This window comes from Arachis ipaensis, chromosome B1, assembly GCF_059453495.1.
Source record: "Arachis ipaensis isolate K30076 ecotype BB chromosome B1, ASM5945349v1, whole genome shotgun sequence".
Taxonomy (NCBI): Eukaryota; Viridiplantae; Streptophyta; class Magnoliopsida; order Fabales; family Fabaceae; genus Arachis; species Arachis ipaensis.
In genome coordinates this window covers 22,757,111-22,770,488 of record NC_142436.1, presented here as the reverse complement: position 1 = coordinate 22,770,488, position 13,378 = coordinate 22,757,111, and the positions used below count along the sequence as shown (strand labels likewise).

General features: G+C 37.5%; 1 non-coding gene across 1 annotated transcript; it reads right to left on the bottom strand.

The window, feature by feature from the left end:
- Positions 1-13,025: 13,025 nt before the first annotated feature.
- LOC148575949 (small nucleolar RNA R71) lies at positions 13,026-13,133 on the bottom strand. Its single transcript, XR_015903894.1, has one exon. It is a non-coding gene; the product is annotated as a small nucleolar RNA R71 (small nucleolar RNA).
- Between the last annotated feature and the right edge of the window lie 245 nt (positions 13,134-13,378).

Genomic DNA, 13,378 nt, shown 5'->3' with positions numbered 1-13,378 from the left:
GTATGATGGGGCTACCACTAGTGTGAAAACTCAAGGTAGTGTGACAGAGAAATTTCCTATTGGTATAGAATTACACTAGGGATTATCCTCAAGTCCATACCTTTTCACATTAGTTTTGGAAGTACTCACAGAGCATATCCAAAAGCCTATGCCATGGTGCATGCTTTTTGCCGATGATATCGTCCTTATGGGAGAGTCAAGGGAAGACCTAAATAAGAAGTTGGATTTATGGAGAGAAGCTCTAGAAGTGTATGGTCTGCACATAACCCGTAGCAAGATAGAATATATTGAATGTAAGTTCGGCCGTCAAAGGAAAAACCCTAATACAGAGGTGAAGATTGGAAAAAACATCTTACGAAAAGTTAAAATTTTTAAGTATATTGGATGCATCATACAATATAATGGAGAGATTGAACATGCTATAAATCATAAGATCTAAGCAAATTGATCAAAATAACAGAGTGTATCAGATTTATATATGACAAAAAAGTATTTTTAAAACTTAAATGTTGCTTTATGTTTCAATTGCTTAAACTCCAAGCTAAAATAGGACGTTGGGTTGCCAGTTGCCATTTTGAGAATCAAGCTAAACTTTAAACGTGGACCTAACAAATAAAATAAAGCTGCCTATGAATAGAAAATTCTTGAGTCTAAAAGGAAGACTTTCAATTTTGTAATTAAGCTATGCACTAAAATTCTGACAAATTCTTCATTCACATTGATGCAAAAAAAAAAAAAAATAGAATGTAGGTGTATACGAGTATTTAGAGGTATTTTCTTATGTTTTTATTTTATCTTTAGTCTTTGTCTGTTGTCAATTCTTTAAGTTTTGTCTTCATTTATTTATTTATTTTCTACTATTCAAGAATTTTGTTTATCTTTAGATTTAGTTTCACTTCAAGTTATATGTTTGATTTTTATTGTTCATTTAAACATTGAAATTTTTGTTCATATATAAGATCTCATTCAATCAGTAATATAATATTTATATTCTCTTTTCACTATTTGCAAAATTTATTTTGAAATTCATAATCAATAAGTTTTGAGGTGGAATTCTAAAATAAAATGATATCTATTTTCTAAATTAAAATCTTGATATAAGTTTGGCTAATATCTCATGTCAAAGTCAAAAAATCAAAATCTAACTAATATAATTATTTTCAATTGGTGAATTTGATCTATTAGACTAGTTTTACTCACATATCATCCGATTGGTAGTGAGTAACATTTATAATTCATGCGAAATATGTTGGTGGGTCCCTAACTAAGTGGGTCCATAATTTATAAAGAAAAGAAAAGAAAGAAGTGGCTAAAAAGCCACGAGAGGGAGAATGAGTTTCGAGACTCATTTTGAAAAAGAGAGAGAGAGAAATGAAGCAAAGGCTTCAATGAAGGAGAAGAAGAAAATTTGGGGGAAAAGGTATGTCATCTTGATCCGATTAAATCAGTAAACTTGTTCTATTTCTTACGAAATTTTAGTATGTTATTCTTGGTATAGAGATAAACATTAGGATATAACTTGCTAGTTGTATTGCCTTCTCTTTTGTCTTATTTGAGATACCCACTTTGTGGAGAATTTATGTTGATTTCATCAGTTTTGATGATGTATTTTGTTGATTGTTGAGATGCCCTAGTGTCACTAGGAAGACTGTTTGTGTATCTATTATTTTAATAGTAGAAGATTTTACTGGACTAGGTCTCGTTGATTTTTTGTCCCTCTTTTGGGAGTTTTTTCACGATAAAATTATGGTATTTGATTATTTAATTTCTGCCATTATATTTGTTATTTGGAGTATCTTTGGTATTGCCTATTTAATTGCATAGGTTGTGAAAAAATTATTTTTGGTGCTTCCGCTGTTAGACAGGTTCTTGTTTGAACCTTTGTTGAGTTTTCCCAATAAAATGGTATCTAGAGCTTTGGTTATTTATCTCTGTGTTGATTAAATGGAGGAAAATACTCATAGGCCAAAAATGGTCAAATTAAATTCCCAAAATTACTCGATTTGGAAGACCCTCATAGAAGATATGTTGTATAGCAAGGACTTGTATGATCCTGTGGAGGGGGATAAATCCAAAGGTACTAAATCCGATGCTGAATGGAAGAAGTTGAATCGGAAGGCAGTTGTTTTGATTAGGCAATGGCTTGATCTTACCGTGTGTCCACATGTTGACACCGAAACGAATACCGAGAAGATATGGAAGAAATTGAAGGAGTTATATGAGAGAAAAAATGTGCAAAATAAAGCATTCTTGATTAGGAAGCTTGTCAATATGAATTATATTGAAGGTAAATCAATGCCGGAGCACTTGAGCATTTTTTAGGAGACGGTGAATCAATTGAAAAATAATGAAATCACTTTGAATGATGAGTTGTAAGCTTTGTTGTTGTTGAGCTCTTTGCACTGATGGTTAAAGAGAGCATGTTGAATGAAGAAGCCAGAAGAAGAGAGCAAGGTTTAACTAATGCCTCCTCCTAGTCAGAAGCACTTGTTTCAGAGTCACGGGGGAGAAGTCAAAGTAGAAAACCTCACAGTTTTGACAAGTCAGAGAGTCGAAGCAAGTCAAGAGGAAAGTACAAGCCAAGAAAGGAGTTCATTTGTCACCATTGTGGCAAGCCGGGACATATCAAGAGGTATTGTAGGTTCTTGAAAAAGAGAATAATCAAGGGGAAGAAACGAAGACAAAGGTAAAGATAGTGATAAAGAAACTGCTGCTATTGTTTATGAAGATGTTCTTATCACATATGATAAAAATTATGTGAATCTTGTCTATAATGATTCCACTTGGATTATAGACTTTGGTGCCTCATGTCATGTCACTTCGAGGCATGAATTTTTTACTTCCTATACTGCTGAAAATTTTGGCCAGATCAAATTGGGAGATAAATGAGTGTGTGATATCATTGGTATGGGTGATATGTGGCTTAAAATTAACATGGGATGCAAGTTGCAGTTGAAGAATGTTAGGCATGCGCCAGATATGCAGTTCAATCTTATTTCAGTGAAGGCATTGGATCAAGAGGGGTATTACACTTCTTTTGGTAGTGGAAAATACAAGATTACCAAAGGGGCTCTCATTGTTGCTAAAGAAGACAATAGTCTCACTACTCTCTACCGGTTGCAAGCAAAGTTGTGCAAAGAAGATGTGAATGTAGCTGATGATTCCTCTTCTGATTTGTGACATATATGTCTTGGTCACTTGAGCGAGAAAGGACTAAATGTCTTATCCAAGAAGCACTCACTTCCAGTGAAAGGTACAACTTTAAATACTTGTACTCATTGTTTTGTTGGAAAGTATGCTAGAGTATCATTTCATAGTTCTGGACCTCATAGGAGATCACATGTTCCAGATTTAGTTCACACTGATATTTGCACTATGGATGATAAGACATTAGGTCGTGCATCATACTTTGTTACTTTTATTGATGATTATTCTCGAAAACTGTGGGCTTTTGTTTTGAAATCTAAAGACTAGGTGCTCACTATCTTTAAACACTTTCATGCAAGTGTTGAAAGAGAAACAGGAAGGAAATTGAAATGTATTCGAGCAGATAATGGTGGTGAATACAGAGGTCTATTTGAAGAGTATTGTAAAGGACATGGGATCAAACTTGAGAAGATGGTTCCTAAGACTCCTCAACATAATGGAGTTGCAGAGAGAATGAATCGCACTATCAATGATAGAGTCAGGTGTATGCTCTCTCATGCAAAGTTGCCTAAATCCTTTTTGGGTGAAGCGATGAGGACTACAGTAGATTTGATAAACCTTTCTCCTTCAATTCCACTAAATGGTGATGTTAGAGAAAGTTTGGAGAGGGAAAGAAGTGTCTATAGTCACTTGCGAGTGTTCGACTGCAGGCTTTTGTTCACATTCCAAGAGATGAAAGGTCCAAACTTGATGGAAAGTCAAAGTAGTGTATCTTCATGGGTTATGGTCACGAAGACTTTGGTTACAGATTATGAGATCCGGTGAGTAAGAAAATAATTAGAAGTCGAGATGTGATTTTTCTTGAAGACCAAACTATTGAAGATCTTGAGAAGACAGATAAGCCAATAATAATTGTTAGACGTTCTGATAATGAGGAACCTAGTCCTTCCACTAGACCTCCTGTTGATGGGAGAGATGTACAAGTTGAAAATGATGGTGAAGATTTGCTTGATGAACCTATACCTCAACCTGAGGTGCCAGATGTAGAAGTTCCACCAGATGTTGAAGTTTTACCTGAACCACCAGTTGAGCCTGAATTGAAAAGATCTACTAGAGAGTGTCATCCTTATCTGAAATACTCTCCTCATGAGTATGTGGTGAACACTGAGATTGGAAAGTCAGAGAGCTACCAGGAAGCTATGTTTGATGAGCATAAGGAAGACTGTTTGAAGGCCATGTAAGAAGAAATAAAATCCTTATATGAGAATCATATGTTTGAATTGGTGATGCTACCGAAGGGTAAGAGAGCATTCAAAAATAAATGGTTGTTCAAGTTGAAAGCGGATGAAAATGTCTCACGGCCAAGGTACAAAGCTCGATTGGTTGTGAAAGGTTTTGAGCAAAAAAAAGGTATTGATTTTGAGGAGATTTTCTCTCCAGTTGTGAAGATGTCCTCTATTCAAGTTGTCCTTGGATTGGCAGCTAGCTTGAATTTAGAGGTTGAGCAGCTTGATGTGAAGATTGCATTCTTTCATGGTGACATAGATAAAGAAATTTATATGGAACAACCAGAGGGTTTCGAGGTTAAAGGAACGGAGTACCTTGTATGCAAGTTGAAGAAGAGCTTATATGGGCTGAAGCAAGCACCAAGGCAGTGGTACACGAAGTTTGATTCCGTCATGGAAGGTCATGGGTATAGTAAGACTTCTTCTGATCATTGTGTGTATGTTAAGAAATTCTCTTATGGTGATTTTATCATTATCTTGCTTTATATTGATGACATGTTGATTGTTGGTCATGACACTAAGAAGATTAAAAGTCTTAAGAAAGACTTGAACAGATCCTTTGCTTTGAAGGATTTGGGTCCTGCAAAGAAAATTCTTGGCATGAGTATCACTCATGACAGAAAGAATGGAAAAATGTGGTTGTCACAGCAGAAGTATATTGAGAAGGTTTTGGAGAGGTTTAGCATGAGTAATTCCAAACCTGTTAGTATTCCACTTGCTAGTCATTTTAAGCTGAGTTCACGGCAATGTCCTACAAGTGAGAAAGAGAAAGAAAAAATGAAGAAGATTCCATATGCATCTGTAGTTGGCAGTTTGATGTATGCTACAGTTTGCACCAGGCCAGATATTGCTCATGCCGTTGGAGTTGTTAGTCGGTTCCTCTCTAATCCTAGCAAGGAACACTGGCAAGCAGTGAAGTGAATTCTCAGATACCTTAATGGTACTTCCATAGTTTGTTTATGCTTTAGGAGTGGCCAACCTGTGTTGGTTGATTACATAGATGCGGATATGGATAGGTATCTTGATTCAAGTAAGCCTACTTCTGGTTATATGATGACTTTTGTAGGGGGAGCTGTGTCTTGGTAATCTCGACATCAGAAATGTGTTGCTTTGTCTACTATAGAGGCAGAATAAATTGTTGTTGTTGAAGCTTCTAAGGAACTCTTGTGGATGAAGAAATTTCTACAAGAGTTAGGCATCAATCAAGAGAAGTTTGTGTTATTTTGTGACAGTCAGAGTGCTATCCGACCCAGGATGTTTAGCGACAAGGCGACCGACTTCTTCAGGTCCGACTATCCGACCTCTTCTCAAAGAGCTCGGCCAAACTGGCAGGAAAGCCTAGTAAAGGGTCCAAATAGAGGAACACGACCCAAGTCCAAAGGCAGCCCAAGCCTATAGAGATAAAGGCGGTTCCCTTGAAGATAAGCTGACCTCACCCAAAGATAAGATAAGATAAGATAAGATAAGATAAGATAAGATAACTAACTTATCTTATCTAAGAAGGTCAGCCCACGCTATTATAAATACACTGGAGCACCTAGGTATAACTCATACTCTGATTCTACAAAAAATCTGCTTAATACCCTTGCTAACTTAAGCATCGGAGTCCCTTGCAGGTACCCCCACCCTCTGGTAACGAAGGATCAGCAGTGCAGCCAAGCTCGACAAATCGGATATGATAGCTCCAGCCGCCACTCACAGCCGGACACGTCATCTTCAATCAGCACAGAAGATCTCGTCCGAGATCGACCTACAGTTTCAGGTAACCCTCGAAACATTGGTGTCATTACCGGGGACCTGGAAGTCATCCCATCACCACGGCGAACGACCATGACAACGACCACGATTCAGATCTAGAGGATAGAACGCCGCACAAAAATGCGGACACTACACTAAAAGATACCCCGGAATCTAACGGGGACAAAAACTCACCAAATCCGGGAGCAATAGAGGCGCTTCAAGATCGTTTAAAGCAACTTGAAAAAGAAGCCCAACATCAGTGAGAAGCTGGGAAGGATCTACAAAGGGAGATAAGGCGACGCCGAGAATTAGAAGATAAACTTCTAAAACTCAAAGCTGATCTCAAAGCCAAAGCTACTCGATCCACCCCTGAGGACAACTCTCGCAAGGATCAAGACCCATTCACTAAGGAAATCATGAAGACCGAAATCCCTAAGGACTTCAAACTTCCGAACATGATTCTGTACGATGGCACTACAGATCCCGGCCATCATCTCAGCAATTTCAGAAGTAGAATGTATCTCACCAATGCCTCAGATGCAGTTCACTGCAAAGCCTTTCCAACTACTTTAACAAAGACAACAATCAGGTGGTTCGACAATTGATAAACTACTATTTTATGGTTTATAATGTGTTTAATTGTGTGGTTTTATCATGATCTTTACCCACTTATTCATATGATTAGCATGCATTTATATTTCCTTCCTAAAATTATTACATGATTGAAAACTTGCTTCCTAGAGACTTTTAATTATGTATTTTAACTCTCCTTTATTCCATTCGATCCCGTGATCTGTGTGTTAAGTGTTTCAGGCTTTATAGGGCATGAATGAGTTGGAGATTAGAAAGGAAGCTTGCAAAAATGAAAGGAACACAAGAAATTAAGGAGATGACCAGCGAGAAGTGACGCGGCCGCATGGCTCACGCGACCACGCGGAAGAGAGGAAATCGCAGTGATGCGGCCGCATGGCTCACGCGACCGCGCGGATTGGAATAGCACAAGTGACGCGGAGGCGTGGACGACGTATCCACGTGGCAAAGCAAAACACCGCATGACGCGTCTGCATGAATGACGTGATCGCGTGACATGCGCGATCTGTATAATCTGCAGAATTCGCTGGGGGCGATTTTGGGCCCTGTTTTGACCCAATTTTCGGCCCGGAAAAGCAGACTAGAGCCAGAGGACATGCAGAAACCAAAGACAACATTCATTCTACACAGTTTTAGTTTTTAGATCTAGTTTTACTCCTTCTCTAGGTTTTCTCTCTACACATTCATAGTTCATAGGATTTTTTATTTCTATTGCTCTTTGCATTGGGATATTGAGAAGAGTTATTACCTTATCAAGACTTCGTCATTCTAGTTCGTTTTCTTTACTTGGCTTTACTCTTCCATGTCCTTTAATTTACTCAATTTTACTATTGGATTATTTTAAAATTTATTAATACAAGAGTTACTTTTATTTTTAATTGATTCCTTTGAGTTTTATTTATCATGTTTTTCTTTAATTCCCTTTCCTATGTTATGAGTTCTACATTCACAATGAGCGAGTAGTTCCCTAACTTGATGAGGAGTTGATTGAAAGGAACCCTTGAGTTGGAATGCTCAAAAGAGAGATTGTAATTGGGTTTATTGTTGGATGGCTCTCTAGTCACTAACGCCAATCCTTCCAAGTAAGTGGATTGGGACTGGTGAATAGAAATAGCATTCCAACTTGTTTGAATTTTCCTTACCTAGTAAGGGATAACTAAACAGAACAACCTTCAATTATCAATTAATCTTGAGAGTACTACAACAAGAATAGGGCTTCCAACTAATCTACTCCCAGTCAAGGCTTTTATTTAAATTACTTAATTTCCCTAATTTAATTTCCTGTTTATTCAACTCAAACTCTTTTTGAAAATATCTGATTAATAAAATAACACACCTTTCTGCAACTCGTTGGGAGACGACCTGGGATTCATACTCCCAGTATTTTAATTTTAATTTTTGTGACAACCCTTCTAAATTGATTAGTGGATTTCTGGTTGGTTAGGAACTATACTTGCAACGCATATCTTATAACAATTCTTGACTCGCCAATTTCCGCCACGTCAACAATCTACCTCCTAGGTCCATCTCAAGCTTCGACAACTTAACCGAGAAGTTTCTAGCCAGATTCTCCATCCAAAAAGATAAGGCTAAACACGCCCCAAGTCTATTGGGAATTAAGCAAGGAGATCGGGAAAGTCTTCGCAATTACATGGAAAGATTTAACAAAACATGCCTGGACATACAAAGCCTACCAACAGAGGCTGCCATTATGGGCCTCATCAATGGTTTGCGAGAGGGACCTTTTAGTCAATCTATATCGAAAAAACACCCTACATCTCTGAACGAAGTGCAAGAACGAGCAGAGAAGTACATCAACATGGAGGAAAATTCTCGACTAGGAGAGACCTCAAAATCTGGATTCACCTATCCCTCCTAGGATAAGGATAAAGAGTCCAAAAAGAAGGAAGATCGACATGGGGAAAAAATCAAAAAATACCACAATTACAGCCCTCTTCGGGTGTCCCTTGTGGATGTCTACAGAGAAGTTTGCCACACTAAAAAAATACCCCCAACTCGACCACTCAAAGGCAAAAAAGGAGGAGGAAATCGGACCGAATATTGTGAATATCATCGAATCCGTGGGCATCCCACCAACGAATGTTTTGACTTAAAAAATGTCATAGAAAAATTAGTAAGAGAGGGAAAACTAGATCGGTACCTGGCCACCCGGGACGATGAACAAAGAAAAAGAAGAAGAAACGAAGATGTCGGATGAACCGAGCGATCACCTCACACACCAGAAAGACACGTCCACATGATACACGGTGGATTTGCGGGAGGAGGAATCTCCAAGTCATCTCGCAAAAGATATCTCAAAGAAGTATATCATGTTGAGGGGAAAGAGGAAGCACTCGACATCCCCGCAATCACTTTCACCAAAGAAGACGCATCCGGTATCATCTTAGAACACGATGATCCCATGGTCATCACTATTATACTGGCAAACGCAAATCTCCACCGCACACTGATAGACTGATGAGCGGATAATTTATACGCTTTTTGGCATTATTTTTAGTATGTTTTTAGTATATTTTAATTAGTTTTTATTATATTTTTATTAGTTTTTAAATAAAAATTACTCTTCTGGACTTTACTATGAGTTTGTGTGTTTTTCTGGGATTTCAGGTATTTTCTGGTTGAAATTGAGGGACCTGAGCAAAAATCTGATTCAGAGGCTGAAAAAAGACTGCAGATGCTGTTGGATTCTAACCTCCCTGCACTCAAAGTGAATTTTCTGGAGCTACAAAAGCCCAATTGGTGCGATCTCAATTGCGTTGGAAAGTAGACATCCTGGACTTTCCAGAAATATATAATAGTCCATACTTTGCCCGAGATTTGATGGCCCAAATAGGTGTTCCAAGTCAGCTCAAGAATTTTGGCGTTTAACACCGGAACTGGCACAAAAGCTGGAGTTAAACGCCCAAACTGGCACAAAAGCTGGCGTTTAACTCCAAGAAAAGTCTCTACACATGGAAGCTTCAATGCTCAGCCCAAGCACACACCAAGTGGGCCCGGAAGAAGATTTCTGCATTAATTACTGATTTCTGTAAACCCTAGGATACTAGTTCTCTATAAATAGGACCTTATACTATTGTATTTTAAGCTTTGAGAAGTCTTATGCTATCTTAGACACGTTTAGGGGCTGGCCTCACGGCCATGCCTAGACCTTGTTCTTATGTATTCTCAACGGTGGAGTTTCTACACACCATAGATTAAGGTGTGGAGCTCTGCTGTTCTTCATGAATTGATACAAAGTACTATTATTTTTCTATTCAACTCAAGTCTATTTCTTCTCCAAGATATTCATTCGCACCCAAGAACATGATGAATGTGATGATTATGTGACACTCATCACCATTCTCACCTATGACGCGTGATTGACAACCACTTCCATTCTACATGCAAACAAGCTTGAATGTATATCTCTTGGGTTTCTAATCTCATATTGGAACCTTCGTGGTATAGGATAGAATTATTGGCGGTCATTCCTGAGATCCGGAACGTCTAAACCTTGTCTGTGGTATTCTGAGTAGGATCTGGGAAGTAATGACTGTGACAAGCTTCAAACTCGCGATTTTTGGGTGTGTGACAGACGCAAAAGGATCAATGGATCCTATTCCAGCATGATCGAGAACCGACAGATGATTAGCCGTGCGGTGACAGCGCATTTGGAACGTTTTCACTGAGAGGACGGGAAGTAGCCATTGACAACGGTGATGCCCAACATAAAGCTTGCCATGGAAAGGAGTATGAATGATTGGAAGAAGGCAATAGGAAAGCAGAGGTTCAGGAGGAACAAAGCATCTTCATACGCTTATCTGAAATTCCAACCAAAGAATTACATAAGTATCTCTATCTTTATTTTATGTTTTATTTATCTTTTAATTATCAATTCTCCATCATCATCTGAATTCGCCTGACTGAGATTTACAAGGTGACCATAGCTTGCTTCAAGCCGACAGTCTCCGTGGGATCGACCCTTACTCACGTAAGGTATTACTTGGACGACCCAATGCACTTGCTGGTTAGTTGTGCGAAATTGTGACAAAGTGTGATTCATGTTTAAGAGCTCCAAGTCCTTTGGCGCCATTGTTGATGATCACAATTTCGTGCACCAAGTTTTTGGCGCCGTTGCCGGAGATTGTTCGAGTTTGGACAACTGACGGTTCATCTTGTTGCTTAGATTAGGTACTTTTCAGAATTTTTAAGAATGGATTCTAGAGTTTCAAGGTGATGTTCTTATCATCACAAAAGCTGATTGATTCTCATCAATTTAGCTGCTGAATGTAATGTCCTGCTGAAGCTTGGCCAACCATGTCTAATCTTTTTAGACTGAAGCTTTAGACTAACATTGCATGATTCCTGGAATTCTTATTAAAAGTTTTGAATCTCTTTATTTTCTTTTCCATATAAGTTTCGAAAATCACAAAAAAAATTTATAAAACCATAAAAACAAAAATTATTTTATGTTTCTTGTTTGAGTCTAGTATCAATTTTTAAGTTTGGTGTCAATTGCATGACTTTCTTCTTCTTGCATTTTTCGAATTTATACATATTGTTCTTCATTGATCTTCAAGTTGTTCTTGATAATTTCATTGCTCTGATCTTTAAATTCTCTTTTTTTGTGTGTTTTGTTGTTTCTCATATGCATTCTCAATTTGTTAGTGTCTCCTATATGAAAATTTTTAAGTTTGGTGTCCTGCATGCATTGTTTATTTGATCTTAGTTGCATTTTTTATTGTTGTTTCTCATCATAAAAAATTCAAAAATATTTTCAAAACTATGTCTTTTCAAGTCAATAATACAGAGAATTGAAGATTCAGAACATTCAGCAGAGGAATCAAACAGAAAAAGCTGGGCGTTCAAAACGCCTAGTGAAGAAGGAAAACTGGCGTTTAAACGCCAGCCAGGGTACCTGGCTGGGCGTTTAACGCCCAAAAAGGTAGCATTTTGGGCGTTAAACGCCAGAATGGATGCCATTCTGAGTGTTTAACGCCAGAAGGACACTAAAGGGAAGATTTTGTTTTTAATTCAAATCTTTTTCAAATCTTCATAATTTTTCAAAATAAAATCTTTTTCAAATCATATCTTTTCAATCATATCTCTTCAAAATCAATTTCCTTCCAATTTTTTTTATTTATTACTATTTTCGAAAATCCTTGCTAAAATTAATGATTTACTTCAAAATTTTCAAGTTGTTACTTGCCTATTAAGAAGGAATCAAAAGTTTTAATTCTAGAATCATATCTTCTAATATCTTGTTAGCCAAGTAATCAACTTTAATTTTAAAACTTTCTCTTTTTAGTCTGATTTTCAATCATATCTTCTCAATCATATCTTTTCAATCACATCTTTTTTCAAAATTAATTTTCAATCATATCTTTTTAATTTCTAATTTCAAAATCTTTTTTTCAAAATCACTTAATTTCTTTCCTAGTCTTAATTTTCGAAAATCTCAATCAAATTTTCAAATTTCTTTTTAATTATTTCAAAATCTTTTTAATTTATTTTCGAAAATTCTTCCCCTCTTCTCACATCCTTCTATTTAAGGGACTAACACTCCTCCTCAAGGTGCAATTCGAACTCTATCCCTCTTGATAAGTTCGAATTCTCTTCTATTTACCTCCTCCTTCTATTCTTCTTTTCCTCTGACACCTCAAAGAATCTCTATACTGTGACATAGAGAATTCCCTACTTTTTTGTTCTCTTCTCTTTCATATGAGCAGGAACAAAGATAAAGGCATACTTGTTCAAGCTGATCCTGAACCTGAAAGGACCTTGAAGAGAAAGATAAGAGAAGCTAAAGAACAATTCTCTTTAGACGGCCTAACAGAGCTTTTCAAGGAAGAAGAAACCATGGCAGCCGAAAACAACAATGCCAACAATGCAAGGAAGGTTCTTGGTGACTTTACTGCACCTACTCCCGACTTCTATGGGAGAAGCATCTCAATCCCTGCCATTAGAGCAAACAACTTTGAGCTTAAGCCTCAATTAGTCTCTCTAATGCAACAGAATTACAAGTTTCATGGACTTTCATTGGAAGATCCTCATCAGTTCTTAGCTGAATTCTTGCAAATCTGTGACACTGTCAAGACCAATGGGGTTAACCCTGAAGTCTACAGACTTATGCTCTTCCCTTTTGTTGTAAGAGACAGAGCTAGGACATGGTTGGATTCACAACCTAAAGAAAGCCTGAACTCTTGGGAAAAGCTAGTTAATGCCTTCTTGACAAAGTTCTTTCCACCTCAAAAATTGAGCAAGCATAGAGTGGAAGTCCAAACCTTTAGACAGAAGGAAGGTGAATCCCTCTATGAAGCTTGGGAAAGATACAAGCAATTGATCAGAAGGTGCCCTTCTGACATGCTTTCAGAATGGAGCATCATAGGTATTTTCTATGATGGTCTGTCTAAACTATCCAAGATGTCATTAGATAGCTCTGCTGGAGGATCTCTTCATCTGAAGAAGATGCCTGCAGAAGCTCAGGAACTCATTGAAATGGTTGCAAATAACCAATTCATGTACACTTCTGAAAGGAATCCTGTGAATAATGGGATAGCTCAGAAGAAAGGAGTTCTTGAGATTGATACTCTGAATGCCATATTGGCTCAGAA